This window comes from Scyliorhinus torazame, chromosome 2 (assembly GCF_047496885.1).
Source record: "Scyliorhinus torazame isolate Kashiwa2021f chromosome 2, sScyTor2.1, whole genome shotgun sequence".
NCBI lineage: Eukaryota > Metazoa > Chordata > Chondrichthyes > Carcharhiniformes > Scyliorhinidae > Scyliorhinus > Scyliorhinus torazame.
In genome coordinates this window covers 182283324-182308417 of record NC_092708.1, presented here as the reverse complement: position 1 = coordinate 182308417, position 25094 = coordinate 182283324, and the positions used below count along the sequence as shown (strand labels likewise).

Here is a 25094-nt window from a genome sequence, read left to right as displayed (position 1 = left end):
CTACCTCATACGCTGCAGGAAAGGATGTCCCGAAGCGTGGTACATTGGCGAGACCATGCAGACGCTGCGACAACGAATGAACGGACATCGCGCGACAATCACCAGGCAGGAATGTTCCCTTCCAGTCGGGGAACACTTCAGCAGTCAAGGGCATTCAGCCTCTGATCTCCGGGTAAGCGTTCTCCAAGGCGGCCTTCAGGACCCGCGACAACGCAGAATCGCCGAGCAGAAACTTATAGCCAAGTTCCGCACACATGAGTGCGGCCTCAACCGGGACCTGGGATTCATGTCGCATTACATTCATCCCCCACCATCTGGCCTGCAAAATCCTACCAACTGTCCTGGCTTGGTACAATTCACACCTCTTTAACCAGGGGTTACCCCATCTCTGGATCTGTAAAGATTTAATCACCTGCTAATGCTCGCATTCCAAGCATTGTTTGGCATCTTTGAATTTGTCTATATATGTGTTTCTGGAACAGACCTCTTCATTCACCTGAGGAAGGAGCAGCGCTCCGAAAGGTAGTGACATCGAAACAAACCTGTTGGATTTTAACCTGGTGTTGTAAGACTTCGTACTGTTCATCATCCTCAACAGTGACTTCTATTTATAAAGCACCTTTAATAGTAAAACATCTCAAAGTGCTTCACAGAAACGTCGGTCAAGATTACATTCCCCTCCCGCCTAGCCGAATATTATGATCCCACCAAACTGAATGGAATTGAACTACTACTGAAGTTTCTTTTTAACTTATTCTTTCATGGCATGTGGATGCTGCTGGAAAGCCTAGTATTTGTTGTCCATCCCGAATTGCCCTTGAACTGAGTGGCTCGCTCAGCCATTTCAGAGGGTCTGGAGTCATATGTAGGCCAGACCGGGTAAGGAGAGACAATTTCCCTCCCCGAAGGACATTCGTGAACCAGATGAGTTGTTACAGCCATTCAGCCATCATTACTGAGACTAGCTTTACAATTCCAGATTTTATTCATTGAATTTAGATTCCACCAGCTGCTGGGGTGGGGTTTCCAGGCATTAGCCTTGATCTCTGGATTACTGGCCCTGTGACATTACCACTGCACCACTGACTCCCCAGAAGTGCTGTAATCATAGAATTTACAGCGCAGCAGGAGGTCATTCGGCCCATCGAGTCTGCACTGGCTCTTGGAAAGAGCTCCCTACTTAAGCCCACATTTCCACCCTATCCAGTAACCCCAGCTAACCTTTTTGGTCACTAAGGGCAATTGAGCATGGCCAATCCATTAAACCCGCACATCTTTGGACAGTGGGAGGGAACCGGAGCACCCGGAGGAAACCCATGCAGACACGGGAAGAACGTGCAGACTCCGCACAGGCAGTGACCCAAGCCGGGAATCGAACCAGGGACCCTGGAGCTGTGAAGCCACTGAGCTAACCACTGTGTTATCGTGCTGCCCCATAGCAATGTAGCAAACATTGCAGCCAATTTGAACACAGCAAGATTCTGTAAACAGCCAGGGGGAAAATGACCCCATTAATCCTCATTTTCATTCAACAGATCTTGATTGAGGGGTAACTATTGGCCAGGACATTTGGGTTAACTCCCCTGCTCCTCTTCGAAATAGCGGTGGCAGAATCTTTTCCATACGCCCCAGAGGCAGACCCACCTGAAGGGTCATGGTTCCAGCAACAGGTCTCAGTCCTGTGTCAGAGCCTCCTGTCGGGGAATTCAGCTTCAAGTCATGGATCCTTGTGAGTGTTCTGCAGGCCCAGCAGCACTGCCAATTAAACCATTAACGTCCAGGAGCCAGCTGCGAGGGATTCAGGAAAGGAAATGTAAAGACAGCAGGGCGTGATTACAGTTTGGTTTTTCTGTTTTGTTTAATCTGGAATTTCTCTGAGAGAAATCAAAACCATTTAACGTGAGATGGGAAAATAAGGGTTTCAAAACGAAAACCGCAAAATCTCGTTGCTGACTGTTCCATTTATTGCTTACACATTTTATTTTAAAAAGGCTGACACACACAAGCTGTAATTTACACAGAACTGAATATATTATCTCGGGAAGCACATGCAGGGTCAATGAGCAAATACAAGTGGATTGAGTCAGCCATGCTGAGCTGATGCCAGGCTGAGCATTTCTGGTAAATGTTTGCCTTGGCCAAGTGCAATGGGACAGAATGAAAGAAGGGAATTATCTCCCAGGGCACTACGGAAGTGAATTAAATAAGTTATGTCAGGTGTCAGGGGAGAGAACCTTCACCCTGAGTTGAAATCTTAACCGGTGTCTCAAAGGCAGAAATACTGTTATCCTGAACACTATTCAGTGACTGCTTCAGCCCAGTCCCTGGGTGATAACAATGATGGATGGAAAATGCACAGTCTGGTATGCAGACTTTTTTTGGTCCTACATCTGCATTCTCTTTGTTTTTTCAATTGAACTCCAGTGAGATTTCTGCAACATCTCGTCAAATTTACAATCGGGTCAAGTGGAAAGACTCTGGCTGGTCACATTTTCATGAATGGTGTAACAGCACCCTTATTGCCAGTCATGTATGTATGTATATACGGTGGCACGTGGCGCAGTGGTGATCACTGGGACTACGGCGATGAGGACCCGGGTTCGAATCCCGGCCCTGGGTCACTGTCCATGTGCAGTTTGCACATTCTCCCTGTGTCCGCTTGGGTTTCACCCCCACAATCTAAAGATGTGTAGGTAAAGTAGATTGGCCACGCTAAATTGCCCCTTGATTGGAAAAAATAATAATAATTGGGTACTCTAAATTTTTTTTTAAAATATATGTATGTATATAACCCAAACTGGATTAAACTAGTTTCCATACTGGAAACACTAGTGCTTTTGTTCTGTGAAGATGTCTCAGTCTGCTGATGATGTGGGACCATGGATTCCGTAGTCGAGCAAATTTGGATTGGAAAAGATTCCAGCAAACCAGCAGTGGAACATAGGTGTTCTTTTGGTGAAAGGCCACAATCTGGTCGATATAAAAGTGTGTTGTACACATGGGTGGACTGACCCCCAAAGGTGGCTGCATCAACAGGTGTTATCGGGAGTGTGACCGAGAGTCCTTTGGTGCAAGTGTGGAGAGGCTAGAGATTATTTCACTGCTAACCATATCCTCAAGATTCCTGCAAATCCAGCCATTATTTAGAGAGTGGGGGAAAGGAAACAGGTGATGTTTCTGACTGACACATGCCCAGAAGTGAAGGAATCACTCACCAGTTAGCTCACCCCTGCAAAGCCAAAAGAAACACCACTGTTGGGCATTTTGATTAAATTGAGCAGTACCTATGTCATTGTGTTGCTCTTTCTAGCTTTATTCTATTTGCTCTGTTTCGGTCACCTTTGCTCATGAGTCGCCAGGTATCTTTATGATACCGCCACGTGGTTCAAGTTTAGGTTATGATTAATAACACAGCACACCGCTTAGTAAGGATTAAAACAACGGTCATTTATTATATACAACAAGCAATATTAATACCCTAATACTACTTTCTATATAACAAACCTATCACTACTGGCCAATACTTAACTTTGGAAGAGCCCACCAGGTCAGGGAAACAAATGGCTTGTCCAATCAAATCTGGCCCGCGAGATTCAAAAGGCTGCTACAGGTCGGTGGCTAGGTGTCTCTACCGGATAGCGATCGTTGGATTCAAACTTACTGCTATCGGCGGCTGGTCTACCGAAGGTCTCGAGCAGGCGAAGATGAGAGAGAGCGAGATCTGAACTTGGACCTTTACTTTTATAGGGCCCAGGGGCTTCCCGCCTCCCGGGGCGGCCCTTGACCCTGAGTCCCAAGTGATTGGATTCTGTCCCCAATCTCTGGGGTCGATGTGTCCAATGGTGAGGCGATTCCTCGATCGAGGGGTGGTCGCTCACCTGTCTTTGTTTCGGCCACTGCAGGCGCCGACAGGTCTGGCCCGGTATTCAATTGCTAATATGTTGCAATTGTTCCCGGGGATAGCCGATTTAACTGTGGATGTCTGAGTTGATTAGGTGTAAACAGTCCTGAATGAAACTGCGGATACCTGGGTTGAAGGGCTGTTGATAGCCCTGAGTATCGATCTGGGCTACGTTCCCAGAACTGAATATGCAAACTTGTCTGCAGCTGCCTGCCTGTGTCTTCTTGGCTGCTTTTCCCAGCAGTCTTTCGGGTTAGCCGTTTTAAACTGGGTTTTGGCCAGATTAATCGGAACGCAGCCATTTTACATGGCTACAATTGGATACAGCAGAAAACCACCTTTTTGGAACCAGGAATCAGTTACCCAGTGAGGAGATGGGAGATTTGACCGTGGCTTTGGAAAGGCTGCTAATCCATCGTAGTTTTGGAGAGTTTCAAGAGAGAGCACTGAAGGACAGATTTGTGTGCAATTTAAAAAGCAAACAAATTTGCATACGTTGCGACATTGCCAAAGTTAACTTTCGACAACTTGTAACCAGCATTGTCTATGGGTCTGGAAGAACGTGACTCAAAAGAAGTCAAGGTTAACAACTTTCAGTTGACTGCTGAAGTGAATAAGCTGTAGCTGAGTAAGCAATAGGTCAGCAGTTGGCAATAGCTAATGACATGGTCCTGTTACCGATGCTTAAACCAACACTGGGTGCAAAATTGTCCATTTGTGAAGACAGACTGCTTCAGCTGCAAGAAGAAGGGTTGTCTTGACAATTTGGCACAGGAAGAGCAATGAAGAGAGCACTGGCTGGAGGAAATGACAGTCACTGCACATGGCTGTCAAACAGCAGCAGGTCGATGAGAGGTTGGTTGAGACCCATGCAATCTGAAGTACAAGGACATCCAGTGGGAATTTGCAGTCCAAGTAGAGTTGGATGGAGCTCCGGTAAACATGAAGGATGTCAGGGGTGCACCCGACAGTGTGATGGTTGAGTCAACATCAGCTGGAAAAATGGTAAAGTGTTGTGCAGTTATGGAGGAGTAGAAATCCCTGTAGTTGGAAGTTTGCTAGTTCCAGTCACACACAATGAGCAATGTGCAAAACTGTCCATTGTTGTGCGGGAGGGTGAAAAACCAGCCTGGTTAGGAAGAAACTGGTTAGTAACTGTTAGGATCCTAGTTGATGTTATAACCGAACAAGAAGATCCTAGAATGGAACTCTGGCTCGTAACAAAATGGGAACAAAATGTGGAAAGGCTGAATAGACTCGGACTGTTTTCATTAGAAAGACGGACGTTGAGGGGTGACCTGATAGAGGTCTACAAGATTATGAGGGGCATGGATAGAGTGGATTGGCAGGCACTCCTTCCCAGGGTAGAGGGGTCAGTCACCAGAGGGCATCGGTTTGAGGTCCTTGGGGCAAAGTTTACAGGAGATGTGCGAGGCAGGTTTTTTACACAGAGGGTGGTGAGTACCTGGAACACGTTGCCAGGGGAGTTGTGGAAGCAGATACATTAACACCGTTCAAAAGGCATATTGAAAAACACATGGATAGGATAGATATGGAGGAATACGGCAGTAGGAAGTGCTGAGGGTTTTGATAAAGGTTGGTATCATGGCCGGTACAGGCTTGGAGGGCCGAAGGGCCTGTTCCTGTGCTGTATTATTCTTTGTTCTTTGTTCTGAACAATACCTTGGTCTCTGTCTCTTGATTTCAGGTGTCTTAAATATATTTTCTGTTCCAACCCTGGATACCTGGGTTGCATCTTTTTCCTTCGGAAGCTTGTATCTTTGCAACTCTTGTGTCTTGTCCACCTTCTCCTGCCAGAGTTGAGAGAGGTTCACTCCCCAGTGTCCTGTCTCCAACTGAAATGAAAATGAAAATTGCTTATTGTCACGAGTAGGCTTCAATGAAGATACTGTGAAAAGCCCCTAGTCACCACATTCCGGCGCCTGTTCGGGGAGGCTGGTACGGGAATCGAACCGTGCTGCTGGCCTGCCTTGGTCTGCTTTAAAAGCCAGTGATTTAGCCCAGTGTGCTAAACCAACTGCAATGTATCCAACTAAAACTAAATCATAAAAGCTTTTGTTTTATCCCTACAAGGGCCCAGTTGCTAAGTAACACCCACTTAGGTCTTCTATTTATTCTTCACACTGTAGTTCTCTCTAAGCATAATAGAAACACAGTTGGAACCTAACAAATCCACACACATACAAACACCAACATGAATATAACTATAGGTTTTACCCTCCCAGGCACATAAACATGAAGTTAAACCCACTTAAAATTATATCTTATTTCTAATGTTTGCCAATACAAATATAAATCCCTTAAAACTACCTTTGCTTTCCTAACAGTAACACTTCAGTTAAATTAAAACAAACATTTGTGTGCCGAAGAGCAATTCACAATGCAAGCCAACATATGGGTCCAGACCAGTTTATTGCAGGCCTCATCCACTACCCTACATTCTGAAGGGAGAAAGCAGAGAAAAAACTGAAAACGATTTGAGACTGAGAACATTATCTCTAACAGTGAACAGAGTAATTGGGATAGTCCCACAATAGCAGCATCAAATGGTAGTGTAAGAATATGTGGTGACAATAAGGCAATGTAATCCACCCGATACTTTACCAAATGTGGAGGATCTGTTCACATTGCTGTCAGGAGGCCAGATTCTCTCAAAGTTAAGTCTGGCAAAACTGCAACTTGAGTTAGACAATGGAGTCTCAGTCATACCTGATATTAAAATGCCCTTGGCTTTATTTCAGTTTCATTGGCTAACATTAAGTGTTTCTTTAACCTCAAGGGTGTTTCCAAGAGGTGGTGAATCAAGTTTTGTAAGGAAGTCCAGGAGTAGTGTGCTATATAGATGACATGCTTATTTCAGCTCCAACCAGGTAGAAAACAGGCTGAATAAGCTTTGGAAAAGCATCGAGTTCGGGTGAAAGCACACAAATATTTCAAAACTCTAGAGCAGTATTTTTCAAGCTTTATTTCCCAGGATCCACTTTTTCCAACTGGCAGTTCTTTGGTACCCACGCCAGCCGACCTTCACGACACATGCCACGTTCGCCTACCTTTAATGTGAAAGGAGAACCTTTTGGTCTTCACGATCTCATTCCAATCAGGTTCGCAGGAGGAGAGGGTAAAGCGCATATCGGGTGCAGACTTCAGCCAGTTCCTTTGTGCCATCTTCAGCTTTGTGGGAACGGAAATGCCAATCTCGCACATGTAGATCATCGTGAAGGGCAATGGCAACAAAATGCCTGTAATAATAATAATCTTTATTAGTGCCACAAGTAGGCTTGCAATAACACTGCAATGAAGTTACTGTGAAAAGCCCCTGGTCACCAAACTATGGTGCCTACTCGGGTACACTGAAGGACTAGTGGGAGGAAACCGGAGCACGCCGAGGAAATCCACGCAGACACGGGGAGAACGTGCAGACGCCGCACAGACAGTGACCCAAGCCGGGAATCGAACTTGGTCCCTGGCTCTGTGAAGCAACAGTGCTAACCACTGTGCTACCGTACTGCCCATGTTTACTCAGGACCGGTTACTCCTGGAAGATGCTGACAGCCTCATGGTCTGTTGGTATATTTTTTATGTGCTATCACAGGTCAAATACAACAGCTTAGTCTTTTCATTTGGAATCAGCCCAAAGTTAATAACTAACTCTGGGTCTCAATCTGAAAAGGAATTTTTCACCCACCACTTCTCTTTCAAATTCTGAAACCTCTCTCATTTGCCAGTACTTCCCTGCGTATAACACACATGGGCTTTGCAACCTTACTTGCATTGGCACAACTGACAAAACCCAAACTCAAGAAATCATCTTTATATTGCTTTGTTCCCAAGCAAAGTTTCTTCTTTTTACGCTATTAACCAAAGACCCTGGAGCTCTGTACTGCCATGGACTCTCCTGGGCAGCTGTCTCTAGCAGATTCAGATGTGGGATCCTGACCAGTAGGTACACTGCCTACTTGTATCTCTGGCAGTCTCTTATTTGTATGAAAATGATTCATTTTCACAGTTCTCCTGCCTTGCTTGCCAGCAGCTAGAAAATAGAAGACGCTCTCCTCCCTGATTTGGTGCCAAAAGCACGTACGTACAGGTACTTGACGTCATGTATACATGCAGGGTGCATGACCTGCTCACTGCTGCCACTTATGGCCGTAAGACAGTAGTGGCCACCATTATCAATTTAAATGCCAGTAGTGGCAATTGGGTTCTTCTCCCATGATCAGGGTCACCGCAGAAATGCCGCGACCGATAGCTCCGCAACCCTCCAACACCTGCCCGCGACCCACTTGTGGAGCTACGGGGATAGGCCGGGGGAGTGGCCCTAAGTAGGGTCAGTGCAGACTCGATGGGCCAAGTGGCCTCCTTCTGCACTGTAGAGATTCTGGGTGAGATTCTCCACTCCCGCGCCGGTTGGGAGAATCGCCTGGGCTGCCAGAATTTCTCGGGATGCCGGTCCGACGCCCTCCCGGGAATCTCCCAAGCGGCGGGAACGGCCCAGTCGAGTTCCGCGGACCGCAGGCCGGAGAATCGCCGGAGACACCCAAAATGGCGATTCTCCGGCACCCCCGCTCTTCTCAGGCCCGGATGGGCCGAGCGGCCAGGCCAAAACGGCGGGTTCCCCCCGGCGCCGTCCACACATGGTCGCTGCCGTCGTGAACGGTGCGTGAACGCTGGGGGGGGGGGGGGGCCTGCGGGGGCGAGGGGGGATCCTGCACCAGGGGGGAATCTCAAATGTGGGGTGGCCCGCGATCGGTGCCCACCGATCGTCGGGCCGTCCTCTCTGAAGGAGGACCTCCTTCCTTCCGCGGCCCCGCAAGATCCGTCCGCTATCTTCTTGCGGGGCGGACTTAGAGAGGACGGCAACCACGCATGCGCGGGTTGGCGCCGGCCGCGTCATCTATGCGGCGCCGCCTTTACGCAGGTGGCAAGGCCTGGCGCGTGTAGATGACGCGGGACCGATCCTGGCCCATTGTCAGGGCCTGAATCGGTCAAGATCGGGGCCGTATCGCGCCGTCGTGAACCTCGATGCCGTTCACGACGGCGCGGCCACTTCGGCGCGGGAGTGGAGAATCACCCCCTCTATGTTTCCATGAATGAGAGCCATGATGGTGGTAGAGTGTAAGAAAGAAGCCTGAAGTTGAACCAGAAAGGTTAGAATGAAGAATCATCATCCCAAGTGATTAAAGAGGCAGTCCAGAGAGAAAGGGAGGGTGGGGGCAGTGGGGGGAGATGCAGAGGAGACAAGAAAAGTAGTAGTTCCAGCCAGCATCTCAGAAAATATTTTGCTAATTTTTCTGCTAACATTTTTCAGAATCAGACTAACTATACACATGTAGGAGCGGGATTATCCAGTAAAAGGGTAGCACGATAGCACAGTGGTTAGCGCTGTGGCTTCACAGCTCCAGGGTCCCAGGTTCGATTCCTGGCTTGGGTCACTGTCTGTGGGGAGTCTGCACGTTCTCCCCGTGTCTGTGTGGGTTTCCTCCAGGTGTTCCGGTTTCCTCCCACAAGTCCCGAAAGACGTGCTGTTAGGTAATTTGAACATTCTGAATTCTCCCTCCGTGTACCCGAAGAGGCGCCGGAATGTAGTGACCAGGGGCTTTTCACAGTAACTTCATTGCAGTATTAATGTAAGCCAATAAAGATTAAGTTATTAATTCTCACCAGCAGAATCTTCTGGTCGCACCAATAGGGAGCTCATGCTGCTGGACAAAGTGTGCCGCCTCCAGGGCCACTGCTATTGATTGAAGAGCGCTATTAGTGCCCAGTTTCACAATTCTACACTCTGTCAGTGGGGTTATGATTGATGATGGAGTGCTTACTGGAATTTGTTTCTTAATGGTCAATTAGAACTTTATTTGGTCAGTTATTTTAGATAAATGGAGATTATATCCATCCCAGGAGAATCATTATCTGAATTCTGCAATCTCGCATTACACAATCTTGTCAAGTATTTAGTAAACATGCATATATCTTTAATGTTTGTGTTTCAAAAGAATTTTATACATTCTTACAGGTAGAGTTACGGCCAGTGTTCATCTCACACTAACAAGGTTCAAAAAAAGCCAGAGTTTACATAAGCGGTAAGTGGAGAATTTGTGTAGAATGACCTTCCATTCTTCTTTGCTTGTTGGAGGCATCATCGCAGCCCCAGGACATCGCTGTAGGTTTTCCTCAGGTCAATCATCTTCACCTCATTCATAAATGACATTCCTTCATTCCCTCCACCAGGAATGGAACTGTTTGCTTAGAATTCCACGGTTCAAATCCATTGACACCTTCTCCAATAAGGAAACAGCTCATATCAGCCAACAGCAACAGAACCTGCATTTATATATCACCTTTAAGATGATCAAATGTCCTAAGGGAGAGGGTATAGCTGCCGAGAGGGAGTGAGTTCAGGTATCTGCAGGGTAGGGACTTTGCACGAGAGGTCTGGAGGGGGTTCCCTAGGTTGCTGGGATACACCCTGCTGGAGCGACTGCTGCTCCCGGATGTGGAAGGGGAGGGAAGGATTGGGGATATATACAAGTGGCTGGGGGAGCAGGGAGGTGAGCGGGTGGTGAAGATCAAAGAGAAATTGGAAGCAGAGTTGGGAGGGGAGATCAATTGGGGAGTAAGGAGTGAGGCACTGCGTAGGGTAAACGGGACCTCTTCATGGGCAAGGATGAGCCTGATACAGTTTAAGGTGGTGCACAGGGTGCATATGACTCGGGCGAGAATGAGTGGGTTCTTTCAGGAAGTAGCAGATGAGTGTGAGAGGTTTGACCGGAGGCCAGCGAATCACGCACACATGTTTTGTGGTTGCGAAAAATTGGGAAGATTCTGGGTAGCAGTGTTCGCAGTCCTAGCCAGGATAGTGGAGAAGGAGGTGGACCCAGACCATTTGGTGACGATATTTGGGGTCTCAGAGAAGCTGGAGCTCATGGAGAGGAGGAAGGCCGATGTCTTGGCCTTCTCCTCTCTGATTGCACGGCGGCGAATTTTGCTGGAGTGGGGGTCGGCATCGCCACCGGGGGTAGCGGCTTGGTTGGGTGACCTGTACGGCTTCCTGCGATTAGAGAAGGGGCTCTTCAGGGGGGTTTGAGAAAAGGTGGGGAAAGTTTGTGACTGTGTTTGAGGAGCTGTTCGTCGTGGGGGTGAAAAAGAGGAAAAATCTTTACAGACTTTATAGTTGATTGTTGGGAAGCATGTTTCCTGGGGTGTTTGTTCACTGTAATCTGTTTTGATACATGTTTGTCATAAAATAATTTTTTTTTTTTAAAAGATGGTCAAATGTCCCAAAGTGCTTCACAGGAGAATTATCAAACAAACAGCAGAGAGAGGTAAAAGTATCTTGTATTTTCAACGGTTGGCACGGTGGCACAGTGGTTAGCACTGCTGCTTCACAGTGCCAGGGACCTGGGTTCAATTCCAGCCTTGGGTGACTGTCTGTGTGGAGTTTGAACTTTCTCCCCATGTCTGCGTGGGTTTCCTCTGGATGCTCCGGTTTACTCCCCCAGTCCAAAGATGTGTCGGTTAGGTGGATTGGCCATGCTAAATTGCCCCTTAGTTTTCCAAGATGTGCAGCTTAGGCGGGGTTACAGGGATAGGGCGGGACAGTGGGCCGAGGTAGGGTGCTGTTTCAGAGAGTCATAGCAGACCTGATGGCAACTGGCCTCCTTCTGCACTGTAAGGATTCTATGGATACAGCAATATGTTTTCTGCCCAACGAGAATGAAGGCACTGTTGGACAAAGTTCTTGGGAATGAGGTAGAACAAGTGGATCAAGTGTCAGTAGGAGATCATTTAGCAAACAGTGATCATTGTATCATAAGGTTTAGACTGACTTTGGAAACGGGCAAGGAACAATCCAAAATAAGAATAATTAACTGGGAGGAATCCAACTTCAATGGGGCGAGAATGGATCTGGACCAGATAAATTGGAAGCAAAGCTAAGCAGGCAAAACCATAACTGAACAATAGGCTGCCTCGAAAGAAGAGACAGTCTGAGTATAGTCAAGGTGTATTCCCACAAAGGGGAAAGGCAGGGCAAACAAATCCAGAGCTCGATGGATGACAAAAGGGATAGAGATTAAGATGAAAAAATAATGCTTATGACAGATGTCATGTGCACAATACAATCGAGAACCAGGCCGAATATAAAAGGTCCAGAGGGGGATTGAAAGAGAAAATAAACAAAGCAAAGAGAATGAGAAGAAACAAGCAGTTAATATAAAAGGGAACCCACAAGTCTTTTATAGGCATATAAATAATAAAAGGGTGCGAAAAGGAGGAGCAAGACTGATGGGAGACCAAAACGGGGATTTACACAAGGAGACAGAGGACGTGGCTGAGGTATCAAATTAATACTTTGCACCTGTCTTTACCAAGGAAGAAAATGCTGTGCAGGTAATAGTGAAAGAGGAGGTAGTTAAAACATGTAATGGGTTTAAAATTGACAAGGAGGAGGTATTGGATATGTTGTCCGCACTTAGAGTTGATAAGGAACCAGAACTGGATGAAACACATCGAAGGATACTGCGGAAAGTAAAAGCGGAATTTGGGGAAGCACCGGCCATATATTTCCAAACATCCAAATGTAACGCAGGAAAAAGCCCACTGACTCCATGAAGGTTCCAGTTCCGTGATATTTTATTCCATAGGTGCCAAACGCATAAGCAGCCACCCGAGAAAGAAACGATTAAACCCCTCAAAAATATTATATTTGTCAATGTGATCACCTCTCATTCTCGAGATCATTTTCTACAGAGTCCTCCCTTACAGGACAATTCCTTCATCCCAGGAGCCAGTCTAGTGAAACATTTCCTCGGCAGCAAATAATCCCTTCCTTCAATAAGAAGACCAAAATTGCACGGATCACCTTTTTAAGAAATGTTGCTATTATTTTTCAATTAAGGGGCAATTTAGCGTGGCCAATCCACCTCCCCTGCACATCTTTGGGTTGTGGGGGTGAAACCCACGCAGACAGGGGGCGAATGTGCAAACTCCACATGGGCAGTGAGCCCGGGCCAGGAACGAACCCGGTCTCTCGGCATCATGAAGCGGCAGTGCTAACCACTGCACCATCGTGCTGCCCACGCAGTACTTAGAGGTGTGGCCTCATCCTGAATAATTGGCGGAAGAATTCATTACTTTAACACTCCAATCTCTTGGTAACAATATCTGAAATTACCATTTGCCTTTATTGTTGTTTGTTATATCTTACTGTTAATTTGCTATGATTTATGTATAAGGAAACACAAAGATAGACCGTGCAGTACAGACCATCAATTGTAGGCCCAAGAAATGTCTTTCTCTTTCCTTTTCCAGTTCCTCTTCCTGCACATCCCCTTTTAGGAATATGATTGGACATCAGGATCAGCCCAAAATCTGTCCAGACTATGCAGTTTAGCATCATGTATAAGTCCCAAAGAGGTATATATTCTTTTGTGATATTACAAAATGTTGAATCAAAATTTCCTGTATTTTGATTAGGTGAAGTGTGGTGGTTCGAGGCACACTGGAGCCTTCCACTAGTTTATTTAATAGATTTAGAGTACCAAATTCATTTTTTCCAATTAAGGAGCATTTTAGTGCGGCCAACCCGCCTATCCTGCACATCTTTGGGTTTGTGGGGGCGAAACCCACGCAAGCACGGGGAGAATGTGCAAACTCCACACGGACAGTGACCCAGAGTCGGGATCGAACCTGGGACCTTGGCACCGTGAGAGAGCAGGGCTAACCCTCTGCGCCACTGTGCTGCCCAGACTTCCACTAGTTAACAAGGGGTTTATTGGGCGGCACGGTGGTGCAGTGGTTAGCACTGCTGCCTCACAGCGCTAAGGACCCGGGTCCGATCCTGGCCCCGGGTCACTGTCTGTGTGGAATTTGCACATTCTCCCTGTGTTTGTGTGGGTCTCCCAAAGATGTGCAGTGTAGGTGGATTGGCCACACTAAATTGCCCCTTTAATTGGGCACTTTAAATTTATATATTTTTTTAAAACAAGGGATTTATTGATGAAAGGCACAGACAGATAAGTAACAGGCACAGAATACAATGTAACAGGTCTGGACACTTCAGCTCTGGAGTCCACATTACCCAGGGTCCAACGCGTTGGACAACTCCCGAATGACTGGGATTCACACACTCCCATGCGATTGGTCAAGAGTCGATCACGTGGTTCATCGAGCCCACTCCTCCCTTAAAGTGACCCCACGGCCCCCTTAAGTCCCTTATTCCAACGACACAAAAAAAACTATATACAAAGTCTGCAAACATTACAAAAGACAACAGGGGGAAAAAAAGAGTTCAACAAAGGGTCAATCAGTCCGGAGATCTGTGAGTCCTTTCAGATCTCCACAGCCTGCCCACAGGCACGTCGCCCTTTGTGGTATCCAAGTTGGCAGCAGCCGGTGACACTTCAGGATGCCCTGCCTCAATGGCAGGAGGGCCAGCCTCACCGGCTCCCACAGGTACACTGGCTGAGCAGATTCAGGAGTCCTTGGCTCCCTTTGGTCAGAAATATTCACCTGTGTGTCGATAACACCAATTGCACTTGCTGGCTCCAAATTGGGGGTTGTCACCCCCCAACTCCACAAGTGGTCGACGTGCTTTTTGATAATCCTTTAATTTACATTGATCACGATTTACACACCCCTGACTTGGCCACAATTCATTCAGCTAGCTTTCGGTGGTCCCAAGGCAAAGTGAGGCAAAGTTACAAACCAAAACTGGGTCACCCACCCAGAAAGATGTGTCGGCCCTCTGTGCAGCCCGTTGACTTCTTTGGGAGGCCTGAAGTGCCTCCACCCTCCCAATCACTTCAGGAAACACAATATTCAAGTCAGCTCTGAGGCGACAGCCCATGAACAGCTCAGCGAGGTGGTGCATCCTGAAGTGTCACTGGCTGTTGACAACTTGGATACCTCCAAAGGTACCGAGCAACTAAATGGGTGTGGCCCCGATGGTGGTGTGGGAGACTGAACTGTACGACAATAAAAGAATTGGCAATCGTTAGTGAAGTGGTTTGCCAGATTGTTTCCAAATTGCGTTCTTGAAGGTTTGAACAGCTGTCTTGGCCAAACACCGGGTGGTACGGGGCCATCCTCGTGTGTCGTATGCCATTGGCTCAGACAAAAACCTGGAAGTCATCGCCTATAAAAGGAGTGTCATTGTGAGACACGATGGACTCCGGAAGCCCATGAATAGCGAACACCCGGCGCAAGGCATCCTCCATGGCAGCCAAAGCCGTGGTCCCCATCTCCTGTAAAGACAGCCACTTAGAGTGAGCATCCACCAAAACGAAAAACATCCTGCCCATGAAAGATCCCGTGTAGTTAACGTGGACCCGGGTCCACGGACAATCTGGCCATTCCCAAGGGTGGAGAGAGGCCGACGGAGACAGGATTTGCTGTGTTTGACAAGGGTGGCACTGCTGTACCAGTTCTTCAATAGCTTTATCGACGCCTGGCCACCGACGTGCCGACAGCTTCATCTTCAATTGTCCTGTGTGGGCAAAAGCAGTTTATGTAGGAGGGGTCCCTGGCTGGAAAGGGAATGTCTTCTCATGATCCCCATGAAATCACACCATCCTCGCGGGTCAACTCATTCTGACTGGTAAACTAGGGCCTCAATAGCTCAGCTTTCTCATAGTGCCACCCAGTCTGTATCATTCTCTCCACCTTTGATATTATGGAGTCTCTCTGGGTCCAGTTACGAATGTGTCTGGATGACACTGGCAGGGTATCTAGGAAGTTCAAAGCTAATATGATCTCCTGGGGTATTGGTGGAGGCGGGACACTCTTTGGCAGGAGGAGTCAGCTCATTGCATCTGCATTGGCAATCTGCGTGCCGGGCCAGCGCTGGAAAGCATGATTGTAGGCTGCCAGCAGCAAGGTCCAATGTTGCACTCTAGCCGAGGCTATTGGCGGTATTGTCTCGTCCTCCTTCAAATATCCCAGTCGTGGCCTGTGGTCGGTAATGGGAGGTGGTGGCGTAGTGATATTGTCACTGGACTACTAATCCAGATATCTAGGGTAATGTTCTGGGGTCCCGGATAAGATTCATGCCATGCCAGATGGTGAAATTTGGATTCAATAAAAAATCCGGAAATAAAAGTCTAACGCTGACCATGAAACCATTGCCAATTGTCATAAAAAACATCTGGTTCACTAATGTCCTTTAGGGAGGGAAATCTGCCATCTGACCTACATGTGGCTCCACAGAATCATGGAGTTTACAGTGCAGAAGGAGGCTATTCGTCCCATCGTGTCTGTACCAGCCCTTAGAAAGAGCACCCTACTTAAGCTTAAGACCATGCTTCCACCCTATCCCTGTAGCCCAGTAACCCCACCTAACCGATTGGATACTAAGGGCAATTTATCATGACCAATCTTTGGGACCAATCTTTGGGCTGTAGGAGAATTCCGTAGCACCCAGAGGAAACCCACGCAGACATAGGGAGAAAGTGCAAACTCCACACAGTCACCTGAGTCCGGACTTGAACCCGGATCCCTAGAGCTGTGAGGCAGCGTTGCTAACCACTCCAGATCCACAATAATGTGGCGATTCTTCAATGCTACTCGGCTCGAGTGCAATTAGGGATGGGCAACAAATGTAGGCCTTGCCTGCGATGCCCACATCCCATGAAAGAACAAAGAAAAATAAAACTATGCCAAATCACCATCCATATGAATATAACTGCTAAGACCGCCTTCTCGATCTGGCCATAGTTCCATTCCGCTTCTGAAAGGGTCCTCGAGGCAAAGGCAATGGGACATCTCCCAACTTGTGGGATAATACTGCACCTACACCGTAAAGGGAAACACTATATGTGAGCACAATCAATTTTCCGGGTCGAAGTTAACTGAAAGATTCGAGGACTGCAAGGCTTGCTTCACACCTCGGAAATCTGGTTCTTGGGTTCCCTCCATTGCCACCAGTAGCTGGTGTAATGGTGCCAGTGTTGTGGTTAAATTTAAAATGAATCTTCCAGAATAATTTACCATACCGAGGAAGGTTTTGGGCTCACTGATGTTCTTGGGCACAGGAGTCCTGCACCCAGGGCCCCGCACAAACTTCCTATTGGCCAGAATTTGTACGCTCCCACACTGTTGGCCACAAAGCAGTCACATGGTCCGTTGAGCCTGCCCCGTATGTAGGGGCTGCGCTATCACATATAGTCACACAGAAGGTTTTGGGTCATTGCTGAGTTGCTGTTGTTTTGTGGTTCCAATAAATACCCGTAACATAATTGAGTCACTTTGCGGCACATCTTCTCCTATGTCAAGATCCTTTTATTGAATGATGGAGCAGGCTCAAAGGGCTGGAGGGCCTTTTCCGGCTCCTATTCCTTATGATCTCCTGTTGAATTGGGAGCTGGCTTGACCCGATTGGAAGAATGAACTGCAGCTATTGCACTGAAAGAATGAGTTCAGGCCCAATGTCAGGAAGGTTACACTTAATGATTTACTGTACTCTAAAAGCTGCTAGTGCCCCCTTGTGGTGATCAGCTCACTGCAGAAAACAATGACGCCTCTTTTCATTTACATAGCGCTCTTAATGTCGAAAAGTGACCTGAGTTGCTTCAAACGTAATCAGACAAAAATGTACACAGGGCTGAAGAGGAGATTTTAGAATAAAGATGGTCGACTCTATTTTGTCAAATGCTGCACAGAGGTCCAGGAAGATGGGAACACCACAGTCACATAGAACATGAATTTGATTTTCATTGGACATCCACACATTGCTGCCTCTCAACCTCATTTTCCTCCTTTAAGACACTCATCAAGAACGATCTCTTTGACCATGCAGCAAATCTCTCCTTATCTGACTCAATGTCGTGCTTAGTTTTACAATGCTTGGCTGCTTAATTAAGTGCCTTACACCACTAATTGCACCAGTCGCTAATTTTGTGCACTGCCCCGTTAGCTCTGCTGAAACAATCAGAATGGACTGTTATTGTCGCTCTCCCTCTCTTCAAATCCACGGCAATTGTGGTTTTCCTCCATTTACACTGGTTTTCAAAGGCCTACCACTTACAAGTCAAAATAATGGTAAGAGCCCCAGCAGTGGAATGATTCATTGCTCCAAGACAGGGTTTAAACTCCCAGATGTTAAAAAAAATGTATTACTGCTGGAACAACTAGAATCTTTGAATGTCCATTTCCTACACCTGGAATATATAATTTTAATACTGCTGCTCCATATATCCAGAGTCCATCCAATTTATGAGATTGTTTTCAGAATTTAAATGGCCCTTTCTCTGTTTTCCCTACAAGGCATGGTGGCACAGTGGCTAGCACTGTTGCCTCATAGCACCAGCGGCTTGGGTTCAATTGCAACCTCGGGTGACTGTGCACAGTCTGCACGTTCTCCCCGTGTGTGTGTGGGTTTCCTCTGGGTGCTCCAGTTTCCTCCCCCAGTCCAAAGATGTGCAGGTTAGGTGGATTGGCTATAACATTTTCCCTTGGTCTCCAAAGATGTTCCTGTTAGGTGGGGTTACGGGGATAGGGCGGGAAATGGGTCTGGATGGGGTGCTCTTTCAGAGAGTTGGTGCAGACTCGATGGGCCAAATAGCCTCCTTCTGTACTGTGGGGATTCTATGAAGGTTAAAACCTCACTAAAGTCACCAAGGCAATATTCATATTTGCTGCAATAACTCTTATTGGCCCATTAATCACTATTGTTTTAATCAAGTACATACACCACAAAACATGTTTTGCTGCCCACAAAATTTCCAATTTTCAGTTCCACATTAAACCAAATTCATTAGCAGAATCTTTCAATTGGACATTTTCAACAGATACAGAGGCTTGTTTTCCAAGGAGGGAACGTGTCACAACATTGAGCCAGTATTGGTCTTACATAGATACACAGAAGATTGGAGCAGGAGGAGGCCTCCTGGCCCTTCGAGCCTGCTCCGCCATTCATCACGATCGTGGCTGATCATCCAACTCAATAGCCTAATCCTGCTTTCTCCCCATAGCCTTTGATCCAATTCTCCCCAAGTGCTATATCTAGCCGCCTCTTGAATATATTCAAAGTTTTAGCATCAACTACTTCCTGTGGCAATGAATTCCACAGGCTCACCACTGTTTGGGTGAAGAAATGTCTCCTCATCTCTGTCCGAAATGGTTTACCCTGAATCCTCAGGCTGTGACCCCTGGTTCTGGACACACCCATCATTGGTAACATCTTCCCTGCATCTACCCTGTCTAGTCCTGTTAGAATTTTATAAGTCTCTATGAGATTCCCCCTCTTTCTTCTGAACTCCAGCGAGAACAATCCCAACCTAGTCAATCTCTCGTCATATGATAGTCCCACCATCCCCAAATTGCTGGCTTTGAAAGCAGACCTAGCTAGCAGCACGGTTCAATTCCCGTAACAGCCTCCCCGAACAGGCGCCGGAATGGGGCGACTAGGGGCTTTTCACAGTAACTTCATTGAAGCCTACTTGTGACAATAAGCGATTTTCATTTTCATTTTTCATTTCATTTCATCAGTCTGGTAAATCTTCACTGCACTCCCTCGAGAGCAAGAACATCCTTCCTCAGAGAAGGAGACCAAAACTGCACACATTACTCCAAGTATGGCCTCACCAAGACCCTGTACAATTGCAGCAACCCACTTTCCTGCTCCTGTACTCGAAACCTCTCGCAGTGAAGGCCAACATACCATTAGCCTTCTTTACCTCCTGCTGCACCTGCATGCTTACCTTCAGCAAATGGTGCACAAGGACACCCAGGTCCCGCTGCACACTCCCCTCTCCCAATTTACAACCGTTCAGGTAGTAATCTGCCTTCTTGTTTTTGCTTCCAAAATGAATAACCTCACACTTATCCAAATTATACTGCATCTGCCATTGATTTGGCACTAGCCCAACCTGTCCAGATCTGATCTTGCTGTAGGATCCCTGCGTCCTCGTCACAATTCACCCTCCCACCTAACTTGGTGTCATCTGCAAACTTTGAGATGTTACATTTTGTTCCCTCATCCAAATCATTAATATATATATTGTGAATAGCTGGGGTCCCAGCACCGATCCATGTTGTACCCCACTGGTTACTGACTGCCAATTTGAAAAGGACCCATTAATCCCTACTCTTTGTTTCCTCTCTGCCAACCAGTTTTCTATCCACCTCAATACATTTCCCCCAATCCCGTGCGCTTTAATTTTGCACAATAATCTCTTATGCGGGACTTTGTCAAATGCCTTCTGAAAGTCCAAATATACCACATTGACTGGCTCCCCCTTGTCGACTGTACTGGTTATCTCTTCAAAGAATTCCAACAAATTTGTCAAGCATGATTTTCCCTTCATAAATCCATGCTGACTCTGACTGATCCTGCCACTGCTTTCTAAATGTTCCGCTATAAAGTCCTTAATAATGGATTCAAGCATTTCCCCCACTACCGATGTTAGGCTTACTGGTCTATAATTCCCTGCTTTCTCTCTACCTCCCTTTTTGAATATCGGAGTGACGTGAGCTGCCCTCCAATCTGCAGGGACAGTTCCAGAGTCTATAGAATCCCGGAAGATGGCCACCAATGCATCCACTATTTCCAGAGCCACCTCCTTAAGCACTCTGGGATGCAGATTCTCAGGCCCTGGGGATTTATCCGCCTTCAATCCCATCAATTTTCCCAGCACCATTTCTCTACTAATGTTGATCTCCCTCAGTTCTTCTCTCTCACTAAACCTTTCATTCTCCAACACTTCTGGGATCTGATTTGTGTCGTCATTTATGAAGACAGAACCAAAGTCTTGTCTTGTGTGCTGCCCAGTAGTAATTACAGCCACTCATAACTGATTGAAACTGTAATATCCTGCAAGGGGCCGATGGGGTGGGAATGATTTTCTTCCCCATGGTCCTTACGGAACACGAGCTACCCTGCTAGGGGCGGGGGATCTCTATTGACCTCTGTATAAATGATTGACCAGTAAGACACCGACCAGTGAGGAACCTGGTTGGGATCTACCGGGCTGTGTATATATTGGGTAGTAAATAAAACTTTGTTTCTTTATTTTACTTAGTGTGGACTCCGCATGTCCTTATTAAAGAAACGATTATGATCAATGAACAAATGAGAATCATTAGAGCAGATGGTTTTGTAGTGTTGGCGGCTTCAGTGAAGTTGAGCACCTTGGGTATAACTTTGGGCAGCACGGTAGCACAGTGGTTAGCACAGTTGCTTCACAGCTCCAGGGTCCCAGGTTCGATTCCGGCTTGGGTCACTGTCTGTGCGGAGTCTGCATTTTCTCCCCGTGTTTGCGTGGGTTTCCTCCGGGTGCTCCGGTTTCCTCCCACAGTTCAGTGATGTGCAGGTTAGGTGGATTGGCCATGCTAAATTTCCTTTAGTGTCCAAAAAAGGTTAGATTGGGTTGCTGGGATTGGGTGAAGATGTAGGGATAGGGTGGAGGTATGGGCTTAGGTGCGGTGCTCTTTCCAAGGGCCGATGCAGACTCGATGGGCCGAATGGCCTCCTTCTGCACTGTAAATTCTATGGTAGAGGGCCATTTAAACTCTGACTTGGCTTGCATTACTCTTGTATGCTGTAAAAATAAAATTCAATAGCTCATTTTGTTCCAGAATTATCAGCGGAGTGTCCTGAATCCGCTGATCAGATATCAAGCTGCTGATAAAACTCGCACTCAAAAAGCAGCACCACAATTCTTGGTTAAAAGTCTATTTTGAAGAGCTCTGTTTGCGTTACCCTTGAAAGCCTGAGGGGGGCCCGGGATGGTGGAGGTTGCCCATTACCTCAGCTCTTTGGCTGCAAGTGTCTGATTCATCACTGTGTTTGCTTCTAGTCTAATTTGAAAACTCAACAATATTTGGAGCTGGTGAGCAGTGTGCGACCATTGTGTAAGATTACGGTATACATTGCCGAACACACCATCCCGAGACGTTCCGGCCCATCATGTGTCAAGGGGCATTTTTGTGCTATTTTGGACAATTTTCTGTCATCAGCCAAGACAGACCCAGATCCAACCAGTCAGAATGTGCCACATCCTCTGACATGCACAATTTTCACGTCAAAAGATTAAACTGCAAGTTTATTGAGAAACAATTTTGCAGCCACTCTCTCTTGGGTCATCCCACATCCAGCAGACAGTCTAGAATCGGGGCGGGGGGGGACTAACAAACTGTTTAACATTCTCTTCAAAACTTACTTCACACAATTCAAGGTATTGTGCGGTACCAACAATTTGCATCAAAAAAGATTCAAAATGCTGCCAGCTACGTGACTTAAAAAGTTGACAACCGTTATTTTACAACTCAGCATAAATTGCTCAGTGACATCTGAAGGTATTATTTTAAGATACTATAGTTTGTGAAATAGTGGGTAAGGGATGAATTATGACACCTTTTCTCTTTCACTCCAGTGAAAAGGTCACAAGACGTTGAGGGAATAATTGAAAAGAGGGTTTACAAAATTTAAAAACATATGATGAATAATTGTCACAAATTTCAAGGACATGGTCTTATTTATAACCAACTGAAATCTGAAAGGTTACTATTAATGTTACAGAGGATGGGCAAATCATTTGAATTGGATTCTCTCTTAAAGGGGCAAGGGCTAGTACTGTCACATTGTACATCTATAAACGTTGTGGCTATTTGGGGTGAGGGTTGTGGGGCAAACCCAGATGGTCACTCTCCAACCACCAATTGATGCAACCACATGTCAGCATCAAGGGCTCCCAAGTAAAGCCCAGGCTAGTGCTCTGGGGACATGGGTTCAAATCCTATCAATTAATAAATCTGGAATATAATGCTAGTTTCAGTGATGGTGACCATGAATCTCACACCAATTGTCATAAAAACCCATCTGGTTCACTAGTGTCCTTTAGGGGAGGAAATCTGCCGTCCTTGCCCGTTCCGGCCTACATGTGACTCCTGACCCACAGCAAAGTGGTTGACATTTAACTGCCCCTCTGAAATGACATAGCATGCTACTCAGTTCAAGGGCAAATAGGGATGGGCAACAAATGCTGGCCCAACTATCGACACCTACTTGCCATCAAAGAATAAATTTTGAAACTACAGTGTATTTACAAGCCACGTTAACGTGCATATAAATCTATTTGCGCAATGTACCCTTAGAAGTACATCCCCTGCTACAGCAGCATGACATTTTCAATTCTCGCACTGCCTGTCCTTGGAACTCTTTCAGGTTAAATTGTCAGTTTACTGCCTCTTCTCCTGCCATTTGTGTAGCTTTGTGCTGGGATCCTAATGTCCCCAAGGACCTGATCCTAACCAATTCCACGTCGCAGGGAGACATTCGGAAATTAACAAGAAGGTCATGCTGAACTTATACAAGACACTAGTTAGACCTCAGCTGGAATATGTGTATAGTTCTGGGTGCCACACTATAAGAAGGATGTGAACGCATTGAAAAGAGTGCAGAAGAGGTTTCTCAGAACGGTTCCCAGGATGAGAAACTTCAGTTACGTGGATGGATTGGAGAGGTTGGGACTGTTCTCCTTGGAGAGAAGACGGCTGACAGGAAATTTGATGCAGATGTTCAAAATCATGGGGGGGGGGTCTGGACAGAATAGACAGGGAGAAACTGTTCCCGCTGGGAAAAGGAACAAGAATGAGGGTGTACAGATTTAAAGTGATTTGTAAAAGAAGCAAATGTAATGTGAGAAAGAACTTTTTCACACAACGAGTGGTTGGGGTCTGGGATGCAGTTAACTGGATTTCATTCCCGTTCCGCCAGTCCTGTTTTTTCTTGCTGATGCAGGACCGGTAGAAGAATGGACACACACCATTGTTGGGAAAGGGAACACAACAAGGATATCGGAGAGAATCCATGTATGTTCGTGCTGCTTTTACACTAAAACTGGGGAAAAACTGATGGCAAATAGTTTTCATAGATTATCATAGATTATCATAGAATTTACAGCGCAGAAGGAGGCCATTCAGCTATCATCGTTTTGATAGCAAACACATAATTTACTTAATTGATTTTATATTCCAGGATTATTCATTCTAAAATCCATGTTTATTCACGTTGATAGTTTTTATTCTGATTGACTTATTTTAATATTCTCCACAGATACTGCAACACAAGTCCAGGAACTTTCCTGCGACTTTCCTGCGACAAAGCTATGACTTTGATAGAATGCCATTTAAGAATCTCTCACACGATCTGGGGCCAATCAGAAAGTACGCCTGAGTAAATTCTCTGCTTAAAGATGTTCCCTGGATGCTAATTGACCTTGTCAAAGCTCATTGTGCACAATAATCAATTTGACATGGAACTGCTGAACACTTAAGACATGTGTCCTTTACATGGAACTCTCTGTTGATAAAATGTACCATAGAATCATAATACAATACAGGAGGAGACCATTCAGCCCATCATTCTTGTACTGATTCCTTGGTAGACATACCCAATTAGTCCCACTCCCTACCTGTTTAGTACAGGTAAACCTGTTTTGTACCCTCTTGGAGATCTTGATATTCTTTATACAATACTCACCTGCTGCTTAGCCAATGTTTTATAAAGGTTTGGCGTAACTTGTTTTTCTACCCTACTCCTCTATTATTAAAACCAAGGACCTCAATTGTGTTTCCAGCAGACTTCTCAATTTGTCTTACCACCTTCAAGCATTTTTATGGATAGACATTCTCACATCCCTCTATGCTCCTATGTTCCTTTTGAAATTATATCATTTAATTCATTCTTCCTACCAAAATCTATCACTTCACTAGGGGCAGCACGGTAGCATAGTGGATAGCACAATTGCTTCACAGCTCCAGGGTCCCAGGTTCGATTCCGGCTTGGGTCACTGTCTGTGCGGAGTCTGCACATCCTCCCCGTGTGTGCGTGGGTTTCCTCCGGGTGCTCCGGTTTCCTCCCACAGTCCAAAGATGTGCAGGTTAGGTGGATTGGCCATGATAAATTGCTCTTAGTGTCCAAAATTGCCCTTAGTGTTGGGTGGGGTTACTGGGTTATGGGGATAGGGTGGAGGTGTTGACCTTGGGTAGGGTGCTCTTTCCAAGAGCCGGTGCAGACTCGATGGGCCGAATGGCCTCCTTCTGCACTGTAAATTTGATGATAAACTCTAAAATTGGGCCTCGTGCATCCAAATCATTAAGCTATATCAAACAGAGCAGCGATCCTAGTACTGACCCCTGTGGAGACATCATTGATACTCCCTTCAATCTGGAAACA

At 46.3% G+C, this 25094-nt stretch overlaps 1 long non-coding RNA gene across 1 annotated transcript in view; it reads left to right on the top strand.

Annotated features, from left to right (window-relative positions):
* Positions 1–25094, top strand: part of LOC140394122 (uncharacterized) — a 105632-nt gene that overhangs the window by 19942 nt on the left and 60596 nt on the right. The window contains exon 2 of the long non-coding RNA XR_011935820.1: positions 9936–10002. This is a non-coding gene — a long non-coding RNA (uncharacterized lncRNA). The remainder of the gene's footprint in view (positions 1–9935; positions 10003–25094) is intronic.